A 15,838-nucleotide genomic window follows, 5' to 3' on the forward strand; every position below is an offset into this window, starting at 1 on the left:
ACAGGACATTTTAAGATAAAATTAAATTCATCTTCTACATCATTCATGTCACATAATAAACATATTCTGTTATTTTTATTTTCATTAACATATCTACCTTATTCAACCCGTAATTTATGACTAGACAATCTAAAGCATGTGATACATTTTTGGTATACATGTTTGGTAGGTTTTGATAAATAATACTGTAAACAAAAATGGTCTAAAATATATTGATACAACTTTCCCTTAGTGGATATCTTAATATTGTAAAGAATTTCTTGGCATACACATCAAAGAATCTTTGCTTAACTATAACATACTCTCTATGAGTATCAAAAATTTGGTAACAGGAGATAACTTAAATCAAGCTTATCGAATTCATTCTTAATTTTAGTAAATCATTTGTCATTATTCCTTATTCTTTAATATCTAATCATACCGATTCAAATATAAATCATTGACTGTTCTACATGTACATAAAAGTTTATTCCGAAAATCTGTATACTTCCCTAGATACTAGTATGCTGAAATCAATTCCAAAATTGACCCCGTCCCCCTCGAGCTTGTATACAGACTGTGTTTGAACTGCAGCGAACAGCTTCAAAATATTTGTACAATCTACATGTATCAACATTTCAAAGTAGATTTTTGTTTTACTCCAGATCGCACGATTTTATGTTTGTAACAATTTTTATGTTTGTAACAATTCCTCCCGAAAAGAAAATAAATAAAATTATAAAAACGTCTGCTTAGACAACCATATTGTTTACTAATAAAAGTGAGGAGTTCAACACTGAGTTCAACACTTTTACCAAACTTTATACACCCAATTTTTGTATGTCAAATTAAAGCGATCTAAATGCCTATTAGTACCTGTTGTGAGATATGTTCCTCATTAAATATAAAGTGCAGAAAAAAAAATCATTATGCCATTTGCAATTGTAGTGTAATCAAGACAAAATTTACTTTAACTTTTTTATTTTAGGCACTGTAGTTAATATCCGGAAACTCAGTTCCTTTTATTCTTATAGATTATGGACAAACATGTTGAGGAGCAGTTTATTGAATAACTTTTTATAAAATCAGAAATAAATACCTATTTAATGAAAAACAAGTTGAAAAGATGACAATCATTTAGACTTAGTATTAAGCAAATTAAAAGTTTTACTTAGTATTGAGCAAATTTTTAAATCTCCTATTTATGACTTTTTAATGTTTTTTGTCAGACGTAAGGATTTTTTCCATCAAAAAAAAAAAAAAAAAAAAAAAAAAAAAAAACAACTCCTCATTTCCCCTTGTGCACATTCTGAGACATCAACAAATAGACCAGCCGCTCCTGCGACCAACGAAAAAATTCAAAGAAATGAAAAAGAAAGTAGAGTATATACTGAATTTGTGCATTTTGTGAAAATTAGTTTTGTTTTCTAAGTTTCCGAGAATTGTGATTAACAAATGTGGAATATAACAAATGACAGGGGAAGTGCAGTAGAGCTACAGCGTCTTTAAACATACTGAGTCCTTCTGAAGAGAGGCTACTGCACACGTGGACAAAAAATAAGGTAAGCTCATGCGTCCCAGTCTATGAGTGAAAATGATAAAAGGGGCGTAAAACAAGCAAATTGGAAGTAAAGAAGAATTAGTTGACGTACATGTGTATCGTCGTTTACTCATTACCAGTGGGCAAACTTGCTGAAATATCGTCGTTAAATATGCAAATGTTGATTAAAGACAACTAATCAGATAGGTGAAACTCTTCAGTTAAAAAAAAAAAAATTAAACGTTCATTACAGTTTGCTATTTATAATAATATTGTAACACAGGCCTATGGATTTCCATCAGTAAGTCGTTACATTGTGTATTACAGTATATGATTGATCAAAATGTTATTAATCCACATACATGTATATATCTAAATACAACAAGAATGCGTCGACTTTTTAACTCCCTCGCCGCGATTCGGAGCCGAACTTTAAGGGAAAAAGCTCGTTCTTGTATTCCACCACTTCATGTTTCAAATGCACCGAAAAAATAGACGCAGTCAACCATTACTTTCCTCTTTTTAAAAATTTTCTGCCCTTTGAGCTCGGTGAATATTCTACTCCCAAGGTGTCTAAATCGTCATATTGACCCCAAAACAACAAAAATTGTGTAATTTTAAACTTGATTTTATATTTTTGCCGCAAGTGTTTTGGGTTAGCTCCCCATTGATCATCATAATAAGCATTCAGGGCTTTCGACGTAATAATCCATTGTCATACACAAAAATATGTTCAAATATTAAATTAATAACTTCAACAAGTAGAACAAGACTGTAATTTCTGAGATAGACTTGAAGTTCAAACCATAAACACTGTGCCTTTAACTTATCAAAATGCTGAAAACTTGGAGCATAAGTTCATGGATACGTTAAAGAAATCTACATATAATGATTCATTTACATATTTATTAGACAGAAAGGTAAATATTGCGGTTTTTAGGTCTCGCTTAAGATTAAGTTTTAACTAATTACAAAATTTCGTAATTTTTAAAATTTATTTATTTGAATTATAAAATTGATATTTTCTTTTACTTTTTGCGACTGTTAACTTTTCCCTGTTACAAATCTTAGAATAATGACGGAACTTCTGGATCAGAAATACAGAGAGCAGTTGTCCACCTGGATAGGAAAAACATGTCACTTCCGGTTATTGTAAAAGATTAGCAGAGATGGATGTTCAGCTACAACATTTCACCAACAGTGCAACGGACAAGGAGCAACAGTGACGGTTTTCTACAACACAGACAATACGATCTACGGAGGATACCTGGCACAGAGCTGGCATTCTAACAGCGGATACATCAATGATCCTAATGCGTTCTTGTTTCGACTGCAGTATAATGGGTCATCAAATCCACTTAAGTTTCCCATTTCCAACACAACTTATGCTGGGAATGGACAACCAAATTATGGGCCAACATTTGGTGGTGGGTATGACATTTATTCTTTTAGTGGAAACATCAACAAGTCTGGAAATTACTTTCCTTTGAATGGTTCTTTCAATATGGGATACTCCTACAATCTAAATGGACAAAACGTGAATTCCATAGCAAATGGTCATCTTCAAGTGACTGATCTGGAAGTATACCAAGTTAAAGGTATCTTTTGATTATAATTGTGCAAACTATTATGTGTACCAGATGTTATCAGCATTTTTAGGCAAATTTCATATTTTAGATGGCCCTGGCCCAAACAAATCTACAGGAAAGGCAGTGGGTTCTGTAATTCTTGACAACCCTTGGAGAAAGTTTCCAGAGTTTAATGAAGAGGTTTATATATTTCTGGATACTAGTATTTCTGTATTTAAGATATAAAAACAATAAAGAGCAGGACTTGTTTAATGTGTGTACACTAAGTAAACTTAATATTAGGAAGAAGTGCTTTGGATAACTTTGTAAATCAAGAATCCACATGTATTCTGCATATACATGTAAATCAACTCAAATACGAAAGAATTTAACAAATTAATTTTATAGAGAAAAGGGATATAAATCTACTGTGAATAGATACAATGTCATACATGCGTATTTTTTCATATTTCCTACCATAAATCATTTGTGTAGGATTTTGATGAAGTTCATTTGGTCAATATAAACGTCATCTTTACATTTTTGTTCTCCATCATTTTCCTTCACTGCATTCATTGTAATACATATTTTTGCAAACATAAGGCAGTGCAACAACTGAAAGAATCTATTGTTGATTTCGAACCTGAAAGTGAGGCTAACTTGTCTGCCGTCAACTTCCTTCTGATTGGCCAAATTGGGGCGGGAAAATCCAGCTACTTTAACTCCGTCAACTCCATTTTCCGGGGAAAAATCACGAGTAAGGCTCGGAGTGGGAGCTTTGAACACAGTCTCACAACAGTGGTAAGAAACGGATTTGTATTTGATGACTCTGAAAAAGGCAAATCTTTTATGTCAGTGTAAGTTATGCCTGATTGTAGGTTGGTGCTACAGAAACAAATACATGTACATGTATATTTTAATAATTATAAGTTATGGTGATGTGAAGTCATTCCGATGCTTGAAATGATATTATAGTCTTGCGAATTGAATTGAATATTTTGATATAATTTTCAGTGGAATTCTATAATATGGGTGGAATATACATGTAATTTCCGAATTTAATTGAAACATTTATTATACACATTTTCTTAGTTTCGGAAATACACCATCAAGGACCAGAACTCGGGTCATAACCTGAAGATTCGCTTGTGTGACACTCGGGGTCTAGAGGAGGATTTTACATTAGACGCTCAGGAGATTGCTTACGTATTGGACGGAAACGTACCAGACAGATACCAGGTATGTTGCAACCCTATTGAAATAACGACCACTATTGAAATAATTATTTCAATAGTGGTTGAGAGTGCATTTCAAAACCAAACACAGGTTGTAACTACTATTAAAACAAGTTCACTATTAAAATAATTATTTCAATAATGGTTGAAAGTGCATTTCAAAACCAAACACAGGTTGCAACTACTAATGAAATAACATTCACTATTGAAACAATGATTTCAACAGAGGTTTTGAAAGCATTTCAAAACCTAAACCAAGTTGCAACCACTATTGAAGTAAATGTTCACTATTGAAATAAAAATTTCAATAGTGATTGAAATAATTATTTCAATACAATGTAGTTGATGACAATGATTGCAATACCACATTGCATGCCTTATTGAAATACCCCACTATTGAAAAAGATATATAAGGATGAAAATTATGAATGAAAATGAATTGTTCCTTACGTTTTCCAACATAATAAATTAATTCATTGAGTTTCAAATATGATGTGTATATTAATGTTTTCCTTCTTTTCTAGAAATTACCATTAATAAACGGACATCTTTAACTGACGTACCTTAAATTCAAACAAACTAATTTTATATGCAAGCTTAAGCTGAATCTGGCCGACTTGGTGAAATCCAAAAGGCAAACAATCAATATATGCAAGTTTTAAGTAATTTGTTATTTAAGGTTCATCTTTGCCATCAATTTGGAAAGGAAAGGATCATAAATACAGATAGCTGTAGAAATTAGAATTTCTACATGAAAAAGAACAAAGAAGACTGATATCTATGTGTACGAACTTTCTGTTGAAACTATGGTTATTTTTGACAAAAAGAATAAAGAATAAATTCTCTCTTATATTCATGGGCTTGCCTACATTTCTAATATGAATAATCCAAGGTCTACTCGTTAATACATTTGAAAATCAAAACTTAAAGGGAAGTTACACAGTAGTATAAGCAATATTACAATAGTAGGTGTTATTTTAATAGTGGTCACACGTATAAAACAGCTACTGAAATAATGTTCGCTACATGAAATAATTATTTCAATAGTGGATATTATTACAATAGCGGTTTTATACGTGTAACTACTATTGAAATTACAACCTCCAATGTTATAAAACTTGTACCTACATTTCCCAGATAGTTGATTTTCATGTATTGACGAGTAGAAACGTTGGATTTACTATCCATATTAGTAGTGTAGGCAAGCCCATGAATATAAGTGAGAATTTACTTCTATTCTATATTCTTTTGATTAAAAATAACCATATTTTTATGAGAAAATTTGCAGAAATATTAGATATCACATAGATGTCTTTCTTTCTTCTTTTTGATGTAGATACTCAATTTTTACAACTATCTGTGTATATAATCTTTTACTTTCCCTAATTAATAAAAAAAGATGAAACTTATATAACAAAATTACATGAAATTACTAGATCAGTTAAATCACAGATATCCGAGTATTAATAGCATTTCTAGACAGAAAATAAAACATAAAATTACATACCGGTATCATACTTGAAACTCAATAAATTAATTTTTTATGTTGGAAAACATAATGAAGAATTTATCCTTATATTTTTTTCCCAATATAATAGGGGTAATTTCAATGAGGCTTGCAATGTGGTTTTGATATTGAAATCATTGTCAGCAACTATTGAAATAATTATTTCAATCACTATTGAAATCATTATTTCAATCACTATTGAAATAATTATTTCAGTGGTGAACATTATTTCAGTTGTAGTTGCAACCTGGTTTAGGTTTGGAAAAGCATTCAAAACCTCCATTGAAATCATTGTTTCTATAGTGAACATTATTAATTTTCATTAGTGGTTGCAACCTGTGGTGGGGCAATTGAAAAAAGTAATTCTAATTGAGTGTAATTAATTACATTGTTCAAAGTAATTGGAAGTAATTTGTAATTGACCATTTTTTTTCAATTACTTGTAATTGAATGTAATTAATTACATTGAAAAAATCCCCTGTATTTTCAATTACTTTTCAATTACATTTCAATTACTTTACATAATACATATTATGTGTATTTAATAGGAAAATATTTACAACACAGTCACATTTTACAGATATTTTAAGTTTATTCAAAGAAGCTCTTTTGTTTTTCAAAATCTCAAACCTTTTTTTTTTTAGCTCAATAAATGAATTTTATATATTGGCTTGTTTATAGAAATGTTAGTTTGTTTTATAATTATAATGCACATAAAGAATTGATACTTGTTTGTAATGTTTATCAAAAATTTTGTTCTACATCGGATTGGAATAGACATGAAAACATTTCAATTTTTTGTGGTTTGATTTTCAAAAAAACAATAGAAAAAAATTTAATTTGTCATTAAGTCCTGCCTTGTTGCCGCTTCAACTCCCAACTGTAATCAAAACAACCCTCCAAAGTTTTATATAATTTTATACCATGCTTTGGTCAAATTCAAAGATATGACCATTAGAGGTGATTTATTAAATACTATTAAGAATGCTCAACTATTTATATACTTCAGAAAAGAATTCAATATTGAATCACTATTTTAACATTTAAACAGATCTTAATATACATGTATGCATTTGCTATCTGAAATATTTATTACATAAAACAAGTATTATTTGTCAACATTTGCAATTTAAGAGTCATTCTCTGTAAGCATCAAAATGGTCTGGAAATAGACTCTCACCGATTTTGTTTAAACTTGGTGACATAATTACACTATAAGCCCATTTAAAAAAAAATAGTATTGCAAATGATCAATTGGCATTGTTTCATGGTAACGGGTTACCTATTTTTGCACATATGTGGGAAATAACAACAAAGGTCATTTCACCCCATTAATATTTATTTGATGAATTTAAATGACTATTATTAATTTTTATCTTTAAAATTATTTGTGAATTGTATTTTCTAAACAAGAAAACTGCAAAAAAAAGTTTTGAACCTGCCAAGAAATGCAAAGTAATGTCAAAAAATGCTATTAAAAAGGTGGGGAAAACATAACAGTGTACCTAAAAAACGCAGGCACTGGTTGAATATTTTGATGCTCCTAATTTTACCCTAAACAATTATTATGAACATATCAAAAAATTGGAGTGGTAATATTTGATTTAAGAAAATAAATCAATTGTAAAATTTGTAAAAATCTCTGAAATTACATACTTTTCACCAAGAGTAGTTTCCCTTTTCGGAAATCTTCAGCCAAATTTCAAGAAAATGAAAGTGAAAGTAGAGAGCAGGACTTGATTCAGAGGAGTTAATTCTCACTGTTTTGGATATTTTCAGTCATTTAAACCTACTTTGTATAGTATTTCGTATTACTAGAATTTAAATGTTTGGTCAAGCCTTGCTGTGCCTGAGAAATATATGTGTCTGGTCGTGAAAAGCCTGAAATGGATTTCACCTTTTTGAAATTCCAAGTGTGATACGTACCGATGCTCTGCATGAACAATAGAAGCATTGGAAACAAAATATTTATAAGAAAGCAACAGCAGTTACATGGATTCCAGAGCTACAGTTATGTTGCGTTTGGTGATAAGGCCGTGAAAGATACATGTACCTGGCAGTAATAAGATCACTAGGTAAGTATCAAAGTACAAAAACCTTTAAAAATTATTTACCTTCGTCAATATTTACTCTTAACTCATGCATGTTTGTGAATTATAAGTAAATTAATTAATAACAGTGTATGAATATCTATAAGAAAGAAACATCAAAGTATCCAAAAAACATCAATGACATTTGAATTCAATTATTAAAAAAATTAATTAATAATCGTCAAGTTTTCAAACTGCATATAATAATAAAAATCTGTTGTTGAAAATTATGTTATCCGTACAGCATACATGTATATGATAAAATCTGCATTGGTTTTAAAGTTGTATCAAATTTCAACGTGTGTTTGCATAAAGGGGGGGTGGGAGAGGGTAACAATATATAGTTGCTGTCTTGCATTCATTCAATCATTAACTGTTTTTACATGTTGATCCAGGTAGAATGTAAACACATGTAAAACCATCACATTGCTATACAAAACACAACATTGCAGGTTTTTTAGGTTTCAGTGTGTCCAGGGCTTAATTTCATTTGTTTGTTTGGATTATTTTTGGAGGGGTGGGGGTAGTGTCATGTGCTATTTCATTTAAGAACTAATTATATAAAATTAGAAAAACTTTGAAATTTGTTTTATAATCTCTAATTACATTATATAATTGCAACTATGTAAGAAAGTTTAAAATATAGAAAGAAATTTTCATTTTTAAAACAGTACTACTTCACACTTAATAGAATTCTGTAATTATTGAAATATCCTTATAAAATTTGATATAAGGAATCAAAATATAAATTTTTGTATCTCAGCAATGCAAAAGCTGAAATGTTCATTTTAACTTCAAATGTTTAAAATATGGAGAAGAAAGGGGAATGGTTGAAGCTATATTTTTATGCAATCAGATTGAGGCATGCAGTTGGCAATGTTTGCTGCGACTGTTGCCCCCGACTTTGTTTTGGGAGAACAGAAGAAATCTCACTGCATATTATTTTTATATGAGGGGGTGGGATTGGGGGACTTAATCATATCTCATGCAATATTTGCATTTAATGGCTCTTGTTTTTTTCTTCTTTTTTTTTTAAAGTGTTTATGTACATGATGTATGTAAATGCTAAATTGATCCATATGTTGTTGTTGTTTTTTTTTTTTTTTTTTTTTTTTTTTTTTTTTAGGAAACAGTGCACAAAATTGCTGGAATACTAATTGGAACTGAGAAATGTATGCTTAATATGGTGATTTTACAAAGAAATAATCAAAACCAAGAAAAAATCATCTAAAATGCAGAATCAGGAAAGATGAAAAGAGAGATTTTTTTATATTGAAGATTCACAAAATAAATTTTTCATGAAATTATGCAACCATTATTGACAATAAGCATAATAGGGATGCTACTTGATGCCTAATTAGAAGTGAAGGATTGTTTTAGTTGTATTATTTAGTAAATACATATTGGTATTAAGTGGTCAAATAAACAAAATCTTTATTCTGTGAAATTTCATGATTTGTCATCTAGAGCAAAATATGAATTTATAATTTTGTCAGATTTATCAAGTATGTTAATACAGGTTTTTGTTGTTGTTGATCTTGAGTATGATAAGTTAAAAAATGTTTGGGTAGACAGAGTACCCTCTAGTTCATGAGAGTAATTTTTCATTAAAGTCAGAATTTCATATTGTTCTGTTTCTTGTTTCTTGGCATGCCAGCAAGATAATGTAGTATTCTTTAACATAACTTTAATAATTTTAACTAAGGCCAAAAAAATAATTAGTCTTGTTTCCTGCTACCCGTCCGACCCTTTCTTTTGCGCCCAACCCTAAAGTTTTAGTTTTGGAAGAAAAAATAGGGAATTTCCAGAATTTCATTGTTCTATCGCTGTAATTGGTTTCCGTGTTAACACAAAATAAGCATTTCATGAAATTCTATGTTTCAAAATGGACTTTCATAAAATACCACTTGAGTTGTGCATCAAAAGACATGAAATTTAATTTTAAAAGACAATATTGACCTGTGACATGTTTAATTTGATCTTGTATTAGTTCATATCCAAAAAAAAGCCGTCAGAAAAAAATAAAATAATTTTCCTACCTACCCTATTTTTTTTTCAGGCTGGTAGCAGGAAACAAGACTATTATTTTTTGGCCTAAAATCAAAATACATGACTTGTACAAATGTCTTTAACAAGACTACTAGTTTGTTATTATAATAAAACAATAGAAAATAAGCTCCTTGACTCAAAATTTTATTCTTATGAATAAAATGATTCTTGATTTAGTTTACTTATGTACCAAGTGATATTGAAGTCTGACTAAACCTGCAGGGAGGGTAGTCTCTGGCCAGTAGAAAAATAGATCAGGTTAGGTCAAAGTCACGAATAATGATTTCAGAGTCGAACATTAGCATGGTTGAAGTTCTGTCTTCAAGTTGTATGAAATTCAAGGTACATGTAGCAAGGTCAATGCAAAATCAGGTCAAGGTCAATGTCAGAGTCAATGAGTATAATCAACATTAGGAAATGTAATAGCAATGCAATGAATAGGGAGGGGTAACATCACAAAATCTTATAATGTTTGAATTGTGATTATCAAAATTAATCTAATCAGTGTATGATGATAGACAATTATATCTTCGAAAGTTTCTTTTAACATGAGCAAAAATGTAAACTGATGGAGGACAGAAAGGAGAATGGAACAACAAAGATGAACATGACAAATTATATACTGTAAACCAATTTCTATTCACGTGCGAAAAATATCTGCGATTTTCATGACCTATTTTAACTCCCCAATATTAATCGCCGCAAACCATTTATCTTGCTATATATTTGTAAATGACATTTCCTTGCGCGAAAAATAATCGTCGCAGATTGTTTTCAAACTGAAGAGTCGCAAATAAAAGATGACGCGAATAATAGTTGGTTTACAGTAATTTGTCATGTGAATCTTTGGTTGTTCCATTCTCCTTACTGCCTTCCATCAAAAAAAAGGAGAATGGAACAACCACAGATGCACATGACAAATTATATAACTTGTCATGTGCATCTTTTGTTGTTCCATTCTCCTTTCTGCCCTCCATCCAAGCATACAAAAAAAAGGAAGGGGAAGGGAATTTCCATTGAATTTTATATTGGCAGTTATTGCTTATAAATCCATTTATTGTTTGTTTCCATGGAAACAACATAGTGCAAAACCACTCCTGTTGCAGTAATTTTGATATATTTGTATTTTATTAATTTAAGTGTTTGCATGTGTATGTGAGTGTAAGTACATGATTAGAAGTTGATCAAGCACTGAGTCACTAGTTTTGTATTTTGATAATATCAATATAATAGGGACTGTTCCTGAACTATCTTAACGTGGTTGCCAAAGCAACTGTTTTTTTAAATGAATTTCTATTTTAATGCAAGTGAAATGACAAGGTTAATTAGCATGATTTATTTTATTGAAGAAGAAACATAACATTCAACGATGTGTACATTGATAATATCAATAATAATAGGGATTGTTCCTGAACTAATTGGTTGCCATAGCAACTGTTTTTTTTTTAAATTATGAATTGAAATGAAGTAAAATGATAAAGTTGATTAATTTGATTTATTCATTGATTCAGAAGAAGAAATATTATAATGCAATGTGGCTATGGTTATTTTATATTGTTAATATCAATAATTATTTGAATAGTTCCTGAACTTTGTGGTTGCCATAGCAACGTAGTATTTTTTTTTAAATTTAGATTTCTATTTTGTTTAATGTTAAGGGAATTGAAAAGGTAAATTAGTGAGTTATTTTTTCATTAATGATTTAATTAAAGCAGATATGTACAAAAAATCAGTCAAATAAAGAATCTTAAAATTAATCCAAATTCTCCATGGCAACCATTTTTGTTTTCATTTTATTTTATTTTAAGAAATATTACCACTCTAGAAATTTTATATTTTGTTGAGTATGGAATGAACTTTTACCTGATGGTGGTCATTTGCTATGGAGTGCCTGCATTTTTTTGCTATCATTTGTAGAAAATGCCAAAATCTGCATTTTTTAAAATTTGTTAAATTTTTAAAAATTGACACTTTTTATTGAAAGATCATTCATTCATGACCAACTACTGAATTAATTCACTAATTGCGGTAGTTACTCCTATAAATAATACATCAGAATAGGTAACCGTCAATCCTGTATGAAATGTGTAGAAAATAAAAAATTAAGATGAAGTGGGTACAATTTTAGTAGAATGCTGCTCATTTATGAGCTAAAAATGGCGGTTTTGGTAACCATGGCAACCGGTACTCAAATTTGTCTGCTGACCCCAAATATGACTATACATGGTGTTTCTACATTACATGCAAAATATCAGCCAAATCTGTGATGTACCATTTCCAACTTTTTTCTAAATTCTTTGATGCTTACAGAGAATGACTCTTAAGGTGTTTAGCTTTCCTACCTGTAGCTGAAATAATTTGAGAGTATTTTATGGTTCATTCATAAACTCTTGAAAACTCGCTTTTAATCAAATTTCATAAAGGCAGTCAATTGATAAATGTACATGTAGGACTAGGTCTCAATTATGTTCATGAAACACACAAACATGACAGGCACCTGACATTATTTATTTTGAATATTCCCCCTACCTTAAGTTTACATGAATTAGTTCTTCAAGATTTTTGACAGTGAAACAAAAGTAATTTAAAAATGTATTTAATTACATTCTTCAAAGTAATTGAGAGTAATTAATTACAATTTTAAAAATCAATGAAATTGTAATTGAAGTAATTGACAAAATTTTCAATGTATTTGAAAGTGTTTAATTACATTTCAAAGTAATTGACCCCAACCCTGCAACTTGCAACCTGTGTTTGGAACAATTACCTTAATAGTGAACGTTATTTCAATAATGGTTGCAACCTGTGTTGGGTTTTGAAATCCACTCACAACCACTATTGAAATAATTATTTCAATAGTGAACGTTATTTCAATAGTGGATGCAACATATAATAAAAATTTAATACATTTAAGGAAGCTCTAAACACTAACATAAAATGTTTTTTGGACTTTGAGAAAATTTTATCATATAAAGATGTACATATTAAATTTTTCTACTTCATTTTCAACATAGGGTACCTGCCATATTTCTCCAGAAAAAAATGTTCAAAGACAATGAAGTATTATTGAACTGAAATCACCTCTGTTTACTTAAATTGGGAAAGTACTTGAAAATAATGTTTTCTATTACTTTATCTTGGTCTAATATAATATTAAGAATGCCTTAATCTATTTTAAATTGTGTCATTTAATGTAGAGTTCCATGTATTCCATTTTACTTCAAAGAGATCACTCTAAGCGCATAAAACTACCATGAATTTGAACTCTTTAGTGAGCAGTGTTTAGAGCTTCCTTAAGATATTATTCTGCAATTTTTTTATTTCTTATAGACCTTATTTATGTAATCTAAGTTAAGTTTGCAGGTTAATTATCTGTAACTGATTGTCCTTTAATATGTCATTATGCTGAAAACGTTTGGGCTAGTGCAGTGATCTTTGTTGATACTATAATATGCGAATTCAAGAAGTGATGTCTACCGCTTAAGGAAAGAAATTTATGGAGATATTATCCAGAAACTTTACACTCTCCTACATTTGGCACCAAAATCAGTAGGGGTTTTGCTTTGAGTCATTGGAAGTTCACGTTAAAAGCCTAAAAAGTATATTTAGAGATATCATCCTTAAACTAAAATGTATTATTTCATAATTTGTATATATAAGAGACCTTTGAGTTTTTGACGTCAAAATAAATAGGGATCTTTTTAGAGTCTAATAAATTTATGGATAGATTTTCACTGTAAATTAAAGGGTCAGTACTTTCAGAGATTTCATTCGGAAATGATATTGTGAAACACCTACAGTCAGTAAAGGATGACTACATGGGGTAAAAAAATCCCGTATTTTGCCATTTTTTGTAGAGTTTTTATTCAACTCTTGTTTAACTCTGTGGTAAGTCATTGCTATGCAATTAATGTAAATAGTGACTATGTTTTTCCATGAACTCTTCAAAATATTCTTGAACATAATATAGCGTTTATTTTACCTCTATTTTCCCTGTCCATGAACATTGTCAATAGAAATCGTTACGTTTTGCACAAGTTGCTAGTCTAAAAAAGTGGTGTCCTGTGTTGTAAAAAAGCATTGGACTTTCTTGTAGGTTAGTTCGTAGGATAACTGAAAATAATGTAAAATATAGATCTCCTAAACCTGAGATTTAATATGGTTTGCTTCTGTAACATAGTTACCTGCATAAAGGCTGGTTTATCTGTAATTTACTAAAAGTATTGTATATTTTTCTTTGTATTTTAGCTCCAGGATGACAATAAAAATGCAATCTACTGCTTACAGAAATATGTAAACATACAAAGATTCAAAGATAAAGACAATATGAAGTAGTAGATCAAACAGATTTTAGATAAAATATATATTTTCTCGACGTGAGAGTTGTTCGAAAGGGAATGTTGCCCTTTAAGGTTGTAAAGTGTCACCTTAGCAGACGTGTAAAAAATTACTTTGTAAGTTTACGAAATATTGATTACATTAAGCAGTTGAATTTGTTTCCAGTTTAATCCGTCGTCACCGTTTACTTCGGAGACCTTTGGTTTTATTCGGAACCCAGGTCTTGGAGACAGAATTCACTGTGTGGCATTTGTGGTGGACGGAAGTACAATTGACGTCATGCCCGAAAAAATTCTCAAACAGCTTAAGGATTTGCAGGGGAGGATGAATCAGAGAAGTAAGTGTGTTCAGAATTTATAAACTATGAATGTCATGCTACTGTAATAGCCATTTTTTAAAAACAAATTACGGAAGTAAAGTCGCATTTCTTGTAAAGTAAATTATGTCATGGTTGAAGTTATCCTGTCGATTTCTTTCCCCAGACTATTCACTTTACTGTAAACTTGCAAACTATTTGTTTCACTGAACAGATATACCTCAGGTCGTGTATTTGACTAAACTGGACAAAGTCTGCCCAAAGGTCAATGAGGACGCATGCAATATGTTCTACAGTCCAGCTGTCCGTGACACAGTCGACAAGGTTGCTGACGTCATGGGGCTTCCACGTGGCCATATCCTGCCTATCAAAAACTACGAGAATGAAACAACTCTGGATCCTAATATTGATGTTTTGATCCTGAAAGCCTTGAAGCAGACGGCAGATTTCGCAGACGACTACTTGGAGGAACAAGTGGATAAAATGGCTGCCGAAGGAAGAAGAAAGGAAATTTAAACATTAAATTTTGCATGAAAGACAGCTTAAATATGTACTGATTTATTTAGGAATATTTACATTTGTCAATGTGTTTCAAGTTTTCATGACATAAAGTTGATCACATGATCGGACTTTCTTGCGTACGGAAATCAAAACAACAGGAGACGTTTAGAAGGTCTAGACTAAGACGACACATGACGTCGTACATCTACGATTGTTACAATTCCATAACGAAGTCTAAAAGTACAAATTTTTCTTTGTAACACAAACCAAAATAAAAATATAATTAAATGAATAAATTTCATTTTTAGTGACTGGGATATGACCTAAAGTTGGTACTCGATCAAATCAACTATAGGTACCTAATGCCCATCGGGCGTTATAGTGTTTGATCACGTGACCAACTTCATGCCATACATGTGTATCCCAATGAAATTCTTAAATGCAATTAAAAAAACATTCATTTAAAAAAAAGTGATCAAAACTTATCAGAAGTTGTAAAGAATATTTTGTAGAGGTTCTTTGCAGAAAATCAGTAAACAGTTAAGTGATAAGGAAGGGAATTTTTCTTTACACAATCCTTTCAAATAGCCTATGAATGGAAAAATGATAATACTTTTTTATGTACAAAGAGCTAAAATCGAGTTTAAAATACAGAATAATATGCAGACGTTTGTTACCTTTCATTTCCTAATACATACACCTGTGGTATCTCTTT

At 30.4% G+C, this 15,838-nt stretch overlaps 1 pseudogene; it reads left to right on the forward strand.

Moving 5' to 3' along the window:
• Positions 1-2,576: 2,576 nt before the first annotated feature.
• On the forward strand, positions 2,577-15,153 carry LOC133195580 (interferon-induced protein 44-like; annotated as a pseudogene).
• Positions 15,154-15,838: the final 685 nt, after the last annotated feature.

Source organism: Saccostrea echinata, unplaced genomic scaffold (assembly GCF_033153115.1).
Source record: "Saccostrea echinata isolate AGI-Se365-2 ecotype Australia unplaced genomic scaffold, CSIRO_AGI_Sech_v1 ptg000029l, whole genome shotgun sequence".
NCBI lineage: Eukaryota > Metazoa > Mollusca > Bivalvia > Ostreida > Ostreidae > Saccostrea > Saccostrea echinata.